The sequence below is a fragment of the Oenanthe melanoleuca genome, chromosome 12 (genome assembly GCF_029582105.1).
Source record: "Oenanthe melanoleuca isolate GR-GAL-2019-014 chromosome 12, OMel1.0, whole genome shotgun sequence".
Taxonomy (NCBI): domain Eukaryota; kingdom Metazoa; phylum Chordata; class Aves; order Passeriformes; family Muscicapidae; genus Oenanthe; species Oenanthe melanoleuca.
In genome coordinates, this window is record NC_079346.1 from 1,286,601 (window position 1) to 1,301,703 (window position 15,103).

The 15,103-nt window shown below is 50.2% G+C and overlaps 1 protein-coding gene across 3 annotated transcripts in view; it reads right to left on the reverse strand.

The window, feature by feature from the left end:
- The window catches only part of ITPR1 (inositol 1,4,5-trisphosphate receptor type 1), a 164,397-nt gene extending 152,721 nt beyond the window's left edge, over positions 1-11,676 (reverse strand). For all 3 annotated transcript variants that reach the window (XM_056501261.1, XM_056501259.1, XM_056501263.1), the window contains exon 1: positions 11,552-11,676. The gene's annotated coding sequence lies outside the window, so the exon portion shown is untranslated. The remainder of the gene's footprint in view (positions 1-11,551) is intronic.
- Between the last annotated feature and the right edge of the window lie 3,427 nt (positions 11,677-15,103).

Below are 15,103 nucleotides of genomic sequence, written 5' to 3' on the forward strand. Positions count from 1 at the left end.
AGACCCCCATGATATTGTAACTCTGACATATCATGATAGTGCAAAACCCTAAAAAAACTCTTCTGCAATTTACTGACAACTCCATTTATAAAATGTTTATCCATTTCACTGATAACCACCACAGAGAGGTGGGTGTTAAGTTCAGTGAATTGAACTGCTGGGTTCTTCACCACATCGTGCTCAGAGTTTCTGGGTGAGCTTGCAGAGCCATCCCTGCAGAATCCCAGCCAGGGGAGCTGTGCTCCCAGCTCAGCTCTGCTGGAGTTGGGCTTTACAAAGGGCTGATCTGGCTACAATAACCTCATTTCCCAAGGCTTAGGCAAGGTTAATCACCGTGTAAATCCTCACTCCACCTTCTCCTGTATTTCTGAGCACTGCTCTAGCACCAGCAGGGTGATGCCATCTCCAGCACACCAGGACAAGCTCCACCACCTGGGAAGCAGGGAGCCAATTCCCACTGGGGTGAGCCTCTTACAAAATACTGATTTATCCTCAGGCTTCCCACAGCCAAAATGAACACTGGCTACATCTTTAATAGCCAGAATCAGTGTCCCTGACATCCCTGCCTACAAAAGCTGCTGCTCAGCTTGGCCAGTGCTCAGGACACGCTGGACTGGCAGATGGAGAAGGGACTCAGGGACCCCACAGACCTGTCCACACAGGAGGGAAGAGAATCATTGCCACACTGATCCAGCTTCAAAGCTTTTTACAGCCTCCTCACAAGGGACTAACAAAATCACTCCAGTTATTGGCACCAAGCACTAAATCAGCCACCTCAAATGGAGTATTCTCTACCTCTGACAACTGGGAAATGTGAAGCAAAAAGTAAAAGTGGCAAGTTTTCAAGAGCAAAGTTCCCAAGTACCCAGTTTGAAAACCTTTTTCTAAAAGGTGCTGTCAACAACAGCTGACAAGACTAATCCTCCCAAAATCAGATCTCTGTGGGGGTCATTTTTAAATATTTTCTTCAGCAGGACAAGGCAGAAGCGGAGGCAGTAAAAATCTGTCAATTTTGGCACATTCATCCCAAATTCACAGCCCAGGGAGACCAGAGGGACTGAGCAGAGCAGGTTTGCTCCTGGACACGTCAGTCAGAGCATCCATGTGTGTCCCCCTGGCTGTGGAGGGGACACTGCCCTGCCCCCTGACAGGGATGACCATCACAGCTCCCGGGAAGGGCAGGGCAGGGGATTTTCACACCTCCCAGTACCTGGCTCACGGGTACAGCACAATCACTGCTCAAAAGGCAATTGTGCTCCATGGACAAACACAACCATTACCCCACTATTTATTTATTTTAGATATGCCAGTGCCAAGAGCAACTGATTTATACCAGAGGAGGGGACAGCCCTAAGAGAACACTTGCAGCTATTCTGTGCAGAATCCCAGTTTTAACGGAACTCTGACAGCCCTGAAAGAGGAGAGTCCTGCAGGAAATTCATCCTGTTCCAGCTAAAACACACCTAGGGAGCACTGTCCTCCTCTTCCCCTTAAACACTGCAGGAAAACAAGATTCCCTCTAGGTAAACTCACTTTAAAAAAAAAAAAAAAAAAAAAAAAAAAAAAATCGAAGATGAAGCACTGATAAGCACGGCATTACCCAGCAAAATTGAAGTCAGGTTTCTCCAAGCAGCTTAACTCAGGTGGCAGCAACGTCAACAGCAGCAATCCAAACTTTAAAAATAATGTTCTTTTCCCACTAACCTGAAGGTTCTAATTTTAACAGAGAGAAGGACTTGCCAGGCTATGAAAGAAATGTGAACTAAAAGTGGAGTGTACATTGAGAAGTTAACTACATCTGCCTATAGACATCAAAAAATTCCTGGGATAGGAACACATTCTGCTGTATTCCTTTAAGCCCTGAAAGCCTGAATTTTTATAATTACTTGGTGACTGTTTCCTCATGTGTATATCAAAGTTAGAGTATGTTTTAGATACAGTTTATCTGCATGGGAAAACAAAATCAACTTTCTCTTTAAGAAACTGAATAAAAGAAATACACAAACAGAGAAATATGATGAATTTCGTGTGAATTTCAAGAAACTGGCCTACAAGTTTTTTCTGCCAGCTCTGCTCTATGGGGCTGGATCTGAATGTGCATTAGATAAATTAAACCCAGGAAAAGCTGCTGTTCAGTCCAGGAGTTTGAGGACCTTCCCCTCCTGCTCTGGTGAGCACAAATCTGCACCAGGAGTTTGATGTTCTGACTGAACAGAAAGTGACACAGCTCCAGGGTTCAGTTCTGATTATTTCCTACTGCAGATGATCTCCTGTCTATCTTCAAAACAAGCAGCTTTTCCTACAGCAAGGAGGACTGAACAGAACCAGCTCTGAGCTTTGTCCCCAAAGCCAGAGAAGCTCAGCAGACCCAGAGGGTTTCCCACCAGCTCTCAGGACTCTGTTGTATTTTAGGGCACATGCTCAGCCTAATGGCCTTGAATAAGCCAGGATAAGCTCAATATAGTCCCTGAAATGCAATGCTTTTCCTCATGAAAACACATTTCACAGCAGCAGTTAAAGCAGGATTAGCAGGGAAAACACTGTGAAATCAAACTGGCTGCTCAACATCCAATACCTCAACGAGACAGCTGCCTCCTGAAACTCTCAGAGTGGGAATGCAATGCTCTGTAAACATTTCACACTAATTCCTCCCATCACTCATCTCACTCCCGATGCTACGTTAGAAAAAACAGGTTTCAAGAGCAGCACTGGAGTTTGCTTTCCTTGAAGAGCTGAGTCAAGGCCCCGTTTGAAGTCCCTGCTCACGGGGACTGTTTGTGGCAACATCCCTGCACTGCCACTCCTCATCTCCTGCGTTTGTCAAAAGGCTTTTCCAAAGAATCCAAAGCTGCTTCCCCGATTTCGTGTCTCACACGTCTGCTTTGTGTGGGATTTTAATTCTTTACCCTGCGACTGCAAATCCTGTTTGTAAAATAAACCAGCCCAAATGTGTCTCATTGCCGACTGCTTGACTCCCAGCCACTGGGATACAAATTACTGTGTCTAAGATGCTTCTAATGATGTTTGTTTGGAGGAAAAAAAAATTAAAAAAAGGCTTCTTGCTGTTCCCTGCAGTCCCAGGATGCACTCAGGTCTCTACTGATTTTCACTGTGGTTTAGTGCTCAATTCAATAAACACTGGCAATTTTATATGTACTGGTACCAAAACTGGAGCAGCACTTTATCAAAGTCTTTTTCACTATCTCAGTTGTTTAAGAATAGAATCTCAAACTGTACTTCAGAGCTTCGGCTTCATTACTGCCGACAGGAAATTCCAGAGTGAAAGTTTAATTCTGTTTCAGTTTTTGACAGAAACAAGACCAGAGTTTAAGGGTAGAGAGACAACAAAGAGGCAAACACAAAGAACTGCTTAATGGCAGAAGCAGAATCATCCAGAAATGAACAGATCTGAGAACCCCCAAGACCAGGTAAGTCTGTGCTTGAATTAAATGGAATCAGATCATAAATACTGGTCAATCAGGCCAAGCGAGTTAAAATTTTTTAAATGCAGCCAAACCCTGTATTATACTGAAAATCCAGAGCTTAGATAATCTGGTAAATCCAAATTTTACAAGATTACTTGGCTGAACATTTGGCCCCATAGACTAATCAAGATTTCATGTGCATTTTTTGGTCAACATCCACAGAGCATTCTGTATTTTCACAGGTGCAGCTAACTTGAAAATCTGAACCCAAATCTGATGTTTCTCATTCTTATTTCAGAAGGAAAAAAAAGGAAGATTTCCTCCCTGAGGACACTAAGAAAGATTCCTAAGAATCCCATTAAAACAGCCAAAGAAGGGAGGAAGTGCTTTATTTAAAAGCTCACCCAGTGAATAATCACTGTGCTGGGGCTGAGGACAGAGCTCTGTCATCTGCAAAGCTTCTGACTTAGCAAATCTAAAAGGAGCTCTTTGCACTCGCCAGGGAAAGGCAAAGAAAGGGATTTTGGGCTGTGGATCAGGCCATGTCCTGAACACCAGGATCCTCAACACCTGCAGTGGGACCCAGCACTGGTGCTGGGAGGGCTCAGCACTGCTCCTTTTGTGCACATGGAGTTCCATTTCACAGATTACACGTTAAATTTAAAAAATAACCTATCAGTGCAGTACATTTATCTACCACAGGATCTTGTTTTGCCTTCAGCTGCAACCTTTCACGTCCAGGAGGCTGCTATCTGCCACACATGGGCAGATGAACCGTTAGATTAAGGAGGAGAAATGCACTTTCTCAGACAAAGTATTTTTCCTCCCGACGCTTAAAACGCAGCAGATTTTTTTCCTCCAATTTCCAGGCTGAGCAGGCAAGATGGAGGCTGGGGAAGGAGGGAGAAGCACAGCACTGTGACTTTCTCAAGGACATGCAGCAGGTCAGACTCAGAGCCCAGATCTGAATCCAGGTCTCCCAAATCCCCATCCACCAGCTCACACTCCTCTGCTCCCAGGAGGGAGATCAGCCTCACTGCACATCTAATCAAGCACACACTTCCCCTTCCTCTAAAAATAAGTAGGAAGAGGAGAGTAAACTCACACAGCAAGATGAGGGCCGAGTTAATTATGTTCTATTCATACTATTTGCCACTCCACAGATAAATAGACTTTTTATCACATCAGTGATAAAGTTATTCAGAAGTTACTGCTTCATAGGTGCAACAGCAATTTAAGAAAACAGATAAAGCAACTCATTTCAGTAACTTTAACCTCAATAAAACCTCAGTACAGGAAAGCAAACGTGCACGAGGTCCTTTTCTCCTTCGAAAGGCCACCTGCCTTTTTTTTTTTTTAATTATTTGCCTAGTGCAACCAGACAAGCTAGTTACAGCAAATTCAGGTCAAAAGCATGGAAATGACACTCTGACAGCAATCCCTTCCACAGCAGCCACTGACTGAGGTAAGAAACACGACTGACAGGTCCTATTGACAGGCATCTGCAGACAGCTGGAAAAAGAAAATCTATTAGAGACACACTGTCAGGGGAAAAAGATCATTTTTTTGTTCCAAACCAAGCAGGACCTGACAGCATCTCCTTAATCCCATTAAAAGTAGGGAGCACTTAGTGAAGCTGATACTTCCTGAAGTCCATCCTGGCTGGCTCCAGCCCTGCTGGGAGGAGGCAGCCTGGATGTCAGCCTCTGGACGAGGCCCCTATGAGCACACAATGTTTTCCAGCATATTTCTATCAGCAGAGAGCTGGAATACGCCAGAAGGAGCAGGACAACCAATGTCATGGGGAAAGAGAGCAAGCTGGGTTTGTTACACCAACTGGAGCTTGGCCAAGGAACAAAGATGGCCAGGGAAGAAGAGGGCACAGAGCAGTCCCAGTGTCACTTGGCGTGGCCAGGGATCTGCTGAGGGGCTGGTTCCACATCAGCCCCCACCCTCCCTGACCCAGCAGCCTCCATCCCTCCCCTGCTGTCCCTCACTGTCCCTGTCCCATCCCCGGTACCGCACCTCGGCGGGGGCTCCCTCTCCTCCATGGCGGTTCCGCTGTCGGGCTCCAGGGCTGGGCTTGGCAGGGCGTCCCCCAGCTCGTCTGGGTCTCCTCTGGCAGGGAAGCCAAGGCTTGTGTCAGCTGGCCAGCGCTGCTCCTGCAGGTACCAGGGCTGCTGCTGTCCCCAGGCAGAGCTCCCGAGCGCCGCTGTCCCTCCCGGACACCTGCGCCGGCTCCGCGCTCGGGATAAAACCTCAGCCCGAGAGGAGGAGCCACTGCCAGCACATGATGAGCACGTGTGGAGGGCCACTGGTGGCCAGGGGACCTACTTTGAGCTCAAAAGCCCAGATGGGCTGGGCTGCTTTACAGATGAAGGCTCCAGTTCCCAGGCTGGCTTGTACCTGTTGGCCTCCCAACTGTAATTTTCTAGAAGGCAAAGGTTCAAAATGCTGAACCACCCACAAGCGTTAGCATCTGAATCTACTGAACTCTTAGCAGAGGAGCAGCCAAGGACTGCAGAGTTACTTGAATCAGAGGTTTTCAATTAACCCTTCAGACCAAGCACCATCAACCAGCTGAGGTCCGTGTCTGTGTTTATCCTTGGAGTGGGATGCAGATGGGACAGGGCTGGACTGCAAACAAAGCTTTCCTCTTCACAACTTCTTGGCAGATTTCTGAATTTCTGAAGGAGTGGACAGGATGGGCCAAAGAAATGTTTATAAAAGTTTCATGCAAAACTGCTACTAAACAATTCCATAAAATAAAAAACAAAGTACAGCCTTTGGGCAGCAGCCATATTTTGGCCTACTAAGATCAGAAATTTCTTCCATGTGCAGGCTCAGAGCTGATCATCTTCTGCCCACAGACATCATGCAGTGGGGGAGGAGAGGATGAACTGCCTGTGTCCATCGTCACAGTTCAATCAACCAAGCCTCTTCCCTTAGAGCTCAGCAGCACATTACTCCAAAAGCAGAGGCATTACCTAACATCCTAACCCAGCAACATCTGGCATTCCCATTTCTCAGAGCTATTCCCCCTCCTCTGATCACCACTGCAGCCAAATGATCAGACTCACAGGCTGGTTTGGCTTGAAAGGGACCTGAAAGATCATCTCATTCCTTTCCCTTCCACTGTCCCAGTCTGCTCCAAACCCTGTCCAGCCTGGCCTTGGGCACTTCCAGGGAAGATTATCAGTGAGATACGAATACTCAGCTTCATGCTGGTGTTCTGGCACGTGAGGATGCAATTACATTGCCACAAGCCACAAATCCCCAAATAACAGATTTCCATGCACGTTTCCAACCCATTTTTCGCTCCAGAGGGTTAACTTGCTCAGATATCAGCTGACATTCTATTCTCCACAGAACGCTGCTAGGAAGTTCTGATCCAAGTTTTCACAAGCTAAACCAAAACCACAAGCATGAAAATGAAACTCCTCTGAGTTCAGAGCCCACAGCTGAATGCTGCAGCTTTCCTCACTGGAATTACAGTTCCTGTAGTTTCCATTTCATCTTCATCTTTTTCACAGAAGAGAATCTCAGAATGGTTTGGGTTGGAAGAAACCTTGCAGATCATCTCATTGCCACCCCTGCCACAGGCAGGGACCTTCCACTACCCCAGGCTGCTCCCAGCCCTGTCCAACCTGGCCTTGGACACTTCCAGGGATGAGGCAGCCACAGCTTCTCTGAGCAAATCTGATCCCATAAACCACAGCTGCCCTGAACACCTGGAAATGTACTTTCTCAACAGGTACATCACAGGAAGAGCCACACAAGGAGCCTCTGGATGCCTCTGCCAATCTAACAAGTATTGCAGCACCCTGGAAAGAGGGATCTGCCTCCATCCCCAGCCACTGCCCGCCCCTGCCAAGACAGGGAATGAGGCAATAATTGCTGTACTGCTTTTGTAGTGTCCGTGGGGAGCAGAAATTAGACAGGAATATCGAGCCAGATCAAAGCTCGTGCAGCTCTGGCATCCTGCCTCCTGCAGCAGCCTCCAGGAGAGGCTGGGTGGAAGAGCACAGGAATCTCTGGAACAGCCCTGGCCACAGCCAGCATCCGGCCCTGCAGCACAGGGACACTCTCTGCTGCTCCTCCAGCCTGGAAAGCAGCGCCTGGCCCCACACAGCACAGGTCACTGCACAAAACTGAGCTTCTGACTCCCCCTGTGCATTATCACACACTAACAGCACCAAAAAGGCTCCAGGCCACCCAAGGCACCTTCAATTTCTGTTCTGTTGCTCTCTTAGCAGAAGAAACTAGTTTGGGACATTCAGTAATGCAGATTTTTAGCAATCAGGATTTACACCAGTCTCATTGTGATGTTACATTTACATAACCTTCCAGCAGCACATGATTTTCTGCCTCTAAACCCTTTGGTCTCCATAAGCTGCTTTGGTGAGGCCGCCTTCCCTCACACTCACCCACGGGCGAGCCAGCAGCTCGTCTACCAGCTACTACAGAGCCACTACCCTCATCCCACCTCCCACGGGAGCCTCACATCCCTCCTGGCTTTAAGACAATCCTACAACTACAACTATCTTGTATTTATGGGGTAATAATGTCTCAGAGACTCCCAGTACACTCTGCAAGTTGACACATCAGATATTCCAAAGGAGGCTGCTGTGCACTGAGGAATCACCACAGCCAAACCAGGATCACAGGATCATGGGAGCTGGAAAAAACCTCCCAGATATCAGGTTAAACTTGTGTCCACCCAGCCATGTCAGGAGGAGCCACAACTGCTCAATCTCTGAACACCTGCAGGGATGGGAACCCTCCAGCTTCCCTGGGCTGCCCATTTCAGTGCTTGACTACTCTTTCAAGTGAAGTTATTTTTCCTAATATTTAATCTGAGCCTCACCTAACACAACTTGAGCTCATTCCCTCTCCTCCTGCCCCTGTTCCCTGGGAGCAGATCCCAAATCCCTTCCTGTCAGGGAGTTGTGCAAAGCCAGGAGTTCCCCCTGAGCCTCCTTTTCTCCAGGCTGAGCTCCCCCAGCTGCCCCTGGACCCTTCCCCAGCTCCATCCCCATCTCTGGACAGGCTCCAGCTCCTCAGTGTTCTTCTTGCACTGAGGGTCCCAGAGCTGCCCAGCAGAGGGACAGGCAGTGCCCTGCTCCTGCTGGCACACCAGTGCTGGCACAGCTCAGGTGGCACTGGTCTCTTGCCCAGCTGGGCACCAATGAGCCCAGGTGGCCAAGAACAGCTGCACCTGCTGCAGGTGCTCATCAGAACAAGCAACACCTGCTCTTCTGATGGCTCCAATTCCAGGGCAGGTACCAGACAAGGGCTCAGGATTTCGGGATCTGCTTTAATCCTGCTCAGCAGCACTGAACGAGAAGTTCCACCCCAATGCTGTCCATTTCAGCAATTCACCAGGGCAGACCAGCTCATCTGATGAGACACAGCCAAAAGGAGCTTCTGCTTCCAGAACAGACTTCTGGACCACCCCAGTTTGACCAGCCCCTGGGACTGTTCCCTTTCACACAGTACTGGAGGAGCTGGATCCCCAAAATTCACCCCAAACCTGCCACCCCTGCAGGTGCCCTGTTCTCATGCTTGCCACACTGGCAGTGATACTCAGTGCTGTCTTTACCAGAGGAGTTACTACAGAATCAGACCAGGAGCTCACACCACACAACAGGACATAGTGGTTTGCAGCTCTCACTCTAAGCTGCAATGGCCTCGCTTGTGAGCTGCCAGGACCTGAGATTATTTCTTTAACTCCATTGTGCCCTTTCCAGACTACACCACACCAAAACAGGTTTGCTGAGGGAACATGAGAGGATTGATGGTGCTTTGGGCAAGATCATGTTACAGAACCACTGAGCATGGAAAAGCCCTGCAGGATCACTGAGTCCAAGCTGTGCCCAATCCTCACCTTGTCCCCAGCCCAGAGCACCGAGTGCCACATCCAGGTGCTCCTTGGACACCTCCAGGGATGGGGACTGCACGACCTCCTCCAAAGCCTGACAGCCCTTTTATGAAGGACTCCTCCCAAAATTACACTTCTCATTATAACCACAGATCACAACTGTCCCTCACATCGCCTCTACCTTGTTCATCAGTCCCAGCACAGCTCCGTTCATCCAAACCTGCAGTTCCACACCAGCACCCATCCTGTGCTCTTCAGAGGCCTCCTCCACCCTCCAACCATGGTGTGCAGGATTAGCACATCTCATAAAAACCATTTCCCCGAGCTAAGCTCCACCCCAGGATTGCAAAGGCAAACCAAAGTTACTCTTGTTTGTTTACTTCCTAATTTATGAAGCCCTGTATGAGAAAACGATTTTGAAGTCTTAATCAACACTGCAAAACAAGCAGATGGGGGAAAAAACACTCATCTAAGTAAACACACTAATCTTGAGGAATAAGGTATTTTAACAAGAAAAACCCCTACTATTGACAAACAAGAGGCAGCTTAAAGAAAACATTAGAAATAATCAGCTCAGCATCAGCTTGTTTTGAAACACACTGGAACTGTGGTTTTATTTTCACAGTGATTCCTTGTTTTGGTTTAGGTACACCCAGCACTACAATTTCAATCCAAGCTGCTGCATCCCACAGCAGTCAATTTCCACGTTTGTTTCACCAGGTGTCCTGTAAACACTGAATTTTTTGCCTTAGCAATGCCACCTGCTTTTTCCACTCACTGAACAGCCAGTGCTCTGCTCCAGCCACAACACCCTGCAACACTGATATTGCTTCAGGCACTCACACCAGCTAAACCACCAGGCACTTCGACCATGGAATAGCTGCTGTGTGAGGAAATTGGCATAAATCAAGGCACAGAAAAGAAACCAACAAGAAATCCAGTGCCTGGCAGCCCATTAACTTGGCCACAGGGGAACCACGGAGGGAAAGGAAGGGATATTGGCCTCACATGGCATCCCACACTCACACAGCTGAGCCCTGTGAAAGAAAGGGAAAGAAAACAGCTCCACCATGGGCCCCTGGCCTGGGCTGCCACTCAGCCAGTGCTCTGGCTCAACAGGTCTGGAAATCCTGGGATACCAAGCAAATTTCTGAGCCCAGGAAAAGAGCCTCAAAGGCAAATAACTAAACACTCTCTAAGAAATAAACCACGTGCACAGGTACCGACCCCCACTAATAAATAAAACCAATTGTTCCCACACGACTTACAGCCTCTAAATCCTCATCAGGCAGAGATGTGGATTGTATTAGCCACGTTCTCCCTTCCTGATCTGCGAGCAGCAGGACCGCAGCCCGATCCATCTGCGGCTGAGCAGGCACAGAACCGCTGCACGGCAATAAATCCAACTCCAGCCTTTCACCTGTTGGAGTCTTTCGAGGCAAACTGCTGGGAGCCAGAGCGAACCCACCTGGGGCAGGGAGCGGAAAGGCTGAGCCAGCCCCAGCTGGTCCCAATGCACGGAGCGTTTTCCTTCGGGGGAAAACCCCCGGAGCCCCGCAGAGCAACAGCTCGGGGAGCCCGAGCAGCGCCGGCCCAAAGCGCCCGCAGGAGCCGGGCACGGAGCCGTGCAGCCGCCCGGGATTCTGGCACATCCCACGTACACGCATGGGGAACGCACATGTGCCCCCACCCCTTCCCCCGCCGAAGTCCAGTTGTTGTAGTCCAGGAAACAGCCAAATATTTGGCCTGTCAGGCCAGTCACCGGGACCCTCCGAAACATCCACCCACGGCTGCCCGCTTTTTGACCATTTAAGAGGAAGATCGCCCATAGCCAAGTCCCCATCGGCGCTCACGAGTGTTTACATAACGCCAAACATCGCTCGCGGCGGAGCCCCGAGCACGGGGGCAAACACACGGGGAAAGTTGGAGCGGAGGCGCAGCTCCAGCTCCAGCCCGCGGGGCTCCGGGGACGGGAACCCGGTGCGGGACCCGCCGGGAGGGCGCAGGGGGCTCTGCCCGCTCCTGCGAGGGCTGCGGCGGCCGGGCATCCCTGCCGAGCACGGGAACGATCCCTGCACAGCAGCGGGCTGCACTGCCGGCCATCCCCGCCTAGCAACGGGCTGCGTCCCCGGGCATCCCTGCCCAGCACTCCGCTGCATCCCTCGGGCTGCGGGACGGGGCTGCCCCGGCGGTCACTCACCGCCTCCCTCCCTGCCCGGCCATGCCCGCTCTCTCCCGGCCGTACCTGGCTGCGGAGGCGGCGGGGCGGGCTATGGACGGCTCGGCAGCCCCATTCCGGCGGCGCTCCCGGTCCCGCTCCCGGAGGCTGCGCCCGCCGCCGCCTCAGCCGCGCGTCCACATGGTCACTGCGCTCCGCGCTCGCCGCCGCCCCTTAAATATCGCACGAGGCACGCTGGGTAAGCGAGTCCTGCCGCCGCCGCGCCGCCAAGGGGGGGCGTCCCGCAGGACTACAGCTCCCAGAGTGCCCCGCGCTGCGCTCCGGGCGGGGGCACCGGAGACCCTCCGGTCTGTTCGGATGGACCCCCCGAATCCGTGCGGTCAGTGATGGGGATGGATCCCCGGTCCGTGCGGTCAGTGATGGAAATTGACCCCCGAATCCGTGCGGTCAGTGATGGGCATGGACCCCCCGGTCTGTTCGGTCAGTGATAGGGATGGACCCCCCGAGTCCGTACGGTCAGTGATGGGGATGGACCCCCGGTCTGTTCGGTCAGTGATGGGGATGTACCCCCGGTCTGTTCGGTCAGTGATGGAAATTGATCCCCGGTCCATGCTGTCAGTGGTGGAAATTGACCCCCGAATCCGTGCGGTCAGTGATGGAAATTGACCCCCGGTCCGTGCGGTCAGTGATGGGGATGGACCCCCGAGTCTCTGCGGTCAGTGACAGGGATGGACCCCCCGGCAGGGGACACGGATGTGTTTTGGTCCGGAGGGCTCCGCACAGAACCCTGGAGCGGGCGAGGGGCGACCATGCGGGGGTACCGGGCACAGAGGCTGCGGTGAAACCAGCCAGGGAGAGTAAACTCTGAGTAAACCCTGAGTAAACCAGGTGTCAGCACGACTTGGGGAGGCGACGGCTGAGGTGGGCACCTGCCTGCACAGGTGCTGTCACCTCTGCCGCGCCTCAGGTGCGAGCCCTTGGCTGAGCAGGAAACGGCTCCAAACTCTGGGAGTAGCGAGTGTTCCTGGGGCTCCTCTTCACTAAAATCACTAACGAGACATCACATCAGCCAGAATGACCAGCAGCGAATAAAAAATAGTAATACTTCATTTATTTATTGTACTATGCAATTATTTGTCCTTAAATATTAGCCAAGATTATTTCCCACCGTTACACCCTAATTTTTCTGCCCTCTGTGCCTGGCTGGCAGCACTCAGAGCCGTGCAGGGGTGGGTGCAATGTTTGCCTGCAGAACAACTGTATCGCTTTAACTGGGATTTAGATGAAGGAAACATTTCCCTCCGGTCACTTTCACCCACACCCACCTGCTGCCGTGGGTGACAGGTAGGAATGGTGCCCGGCTCCTTGCTTGTTTCCCTCTCTACAGCAGCAGGATAACGCTGATGAATGGGAACAAGCCCAGATTAGCCAGTTTGAAATCAACATAACCTCTCCCTGCACTGGCTGTCCATTAAAAATACGTCCAGAGGAGTTGGAGTTGTGGCTCTGGAGCAAGGATATGCAGAAGCTGGAGCCCGTGACTCAGGAACTGAAGCGAAGGTCAGAGAACAGTTTTATGGGTTTCCTACATGGCTGCAATACTACAAGCCATTACTCATCAGGAATTTGGCAGAGTAGTGGAGCCTAATATCATTAGATAATCCTAATGAATTCTTGTGTAATCAAATCTAATCTCTGGATGGGTTCAGCAGGCGGAGGCAGTGACAGAAGGGCTCTCACCAGAGCCAGGGCAGAGCTTTGCCTGCTGAGCACCTTGAGCAGCTCTGCAAACAGTGTGCCTTGAAATAGCTCCAGCACGGAGGGATAAATCCAAGCAGCAGCACTGGGGGAGAGCAGGCTGCCCAGGGAGGGAATGGAGTCTGTCCCTCTGGAGACATTCCTCTCTCAAATACCAAATACCACATTTTCTCTTATGGACTACGTTTGATTCTGGGTCTTGGTCAGCTCTTCAAAGGCTGAGGAGCTCATAGAAGCCCAGAATGGTTTGAGTTGTTCCAAGCCCCATCCAACCTGGTCTTGCACATTTCCAGGAACGGGGCAGCCACAGCTGCTCTCTTTGGGCAGCGTGTGCCAGGGCCTCCCCACCCTCACAGGGAGCAACTTCTTCCTTATATCCCACCTAAACCTATTCTCTGTCAGCTGGAATCCATTCCCCTTGTTCTGTCATTCCATGCACTTGCTACTGATGGCTCCAATTTTTGGGCCTTCAGCCAAAAAGACTGACCAAGCTCAGCAAAGAACTTGCTGAATGTGAAGGGGTATTGGCAAAGACAAGATAATCATGAACGTTTCCAATGGAGGAAAATGTTTCTAATTTTTTTTAGGAACTTGCTCTGGGATGCTGCTGCAGGCACAGTGAGTTCATGCAGTTCCTATAATCTTACAACACTGAAAAGAGCTGTAAGATTAAAACTGCTGTAGGGCAGTGTGGGAGAGGAAAAGGTCATCCTGGGAAGGACCAGAGCTATTCCCTTAAAGGAATTTTCCCTACAATGGGAACTACAGGAGGCAGCCCTGAGATGGGAACAGAGTCCTGCTCCCTCAGTAGCAAATGAGGGCTGGGCTCAGAGCCCACACACCCCCAGAGGGTCGAGGGAATGAACTCAAGAATTCAGAGAGGAAATAGTGAAAAAACACTACTTGGTAGGTATCACTCCAGCCTGGGAGCTGTACTATGAATGTTTGGCCCGATTTCACATTTGGTTTCAGTCACAGGAAAACAACTTGTGAGGGATTTTTATTTTTTGCTATTGGAGTACTTTGCTCTTTTTCTCCTTTTTAACCTTATTCTGCTCCACTCATACTGTATTTTTAGCATTTATGGAAATTCAGCATTGATGAAAGATGTTAAAATGAAGTTTGAAATCTTTTTATTTCTATTGTCCTGTTTTATGCTGACAAATTTGCAACTAACCATTGGCTTCCCTGGGCTGTTTTGGAAACATTGCACCTCCAGCCTGTGGGGTTGCTTTGCACAGGTTTTGTCTCTGCTCTTGGCTTAGCTGCAGCTCAACAGCCCTGGAAGAAAAATGAGAACAGAAGATATTCCAGGACTCTGAGGATCAATCTGTCTCCTCTTGCTCATGGCTGGTCTTCACAATGGGGAAGATGATCCCAGAAGTTTCCTGTCCTTAGGGATCAAAAGACAAATGCAGAACACCTCGGGCTCTCAGTGAAGTGCTGGAAGATCTCTCATTCCCATCACATTTTAATAACAGATCAGGAGCGTGGGGACTCAGTGTGAGGAGAAACCAAAACCTGCATGGCTGAGCACAAAATGATCCACACCAGCAGAAGTTCTCCAAAGTCCTCAAGATCTCAGACTGGAAGTTGGATGTTGTTCAGAAGCAAACTGTAATTACTTTTTCTGTTCTCTGGGGAGAGGAAGGAATATGAACCCTCCTGATGGAACTACACGAGTGATGCACACAAGAATTCCAGGAAAAGGAGCCATGAGAACGAGTGGGCAGGATACACTAGAGAGCTGTCCCAGCTCGTTGGAAATCAGCTGATTTTCCTGAATTCCATCAGCACACAGGCAGAATCCCATGGCTTTCAGGAGGGGAGGTTGTCCTTGGCAGGCTGTTTTCAGTTCTA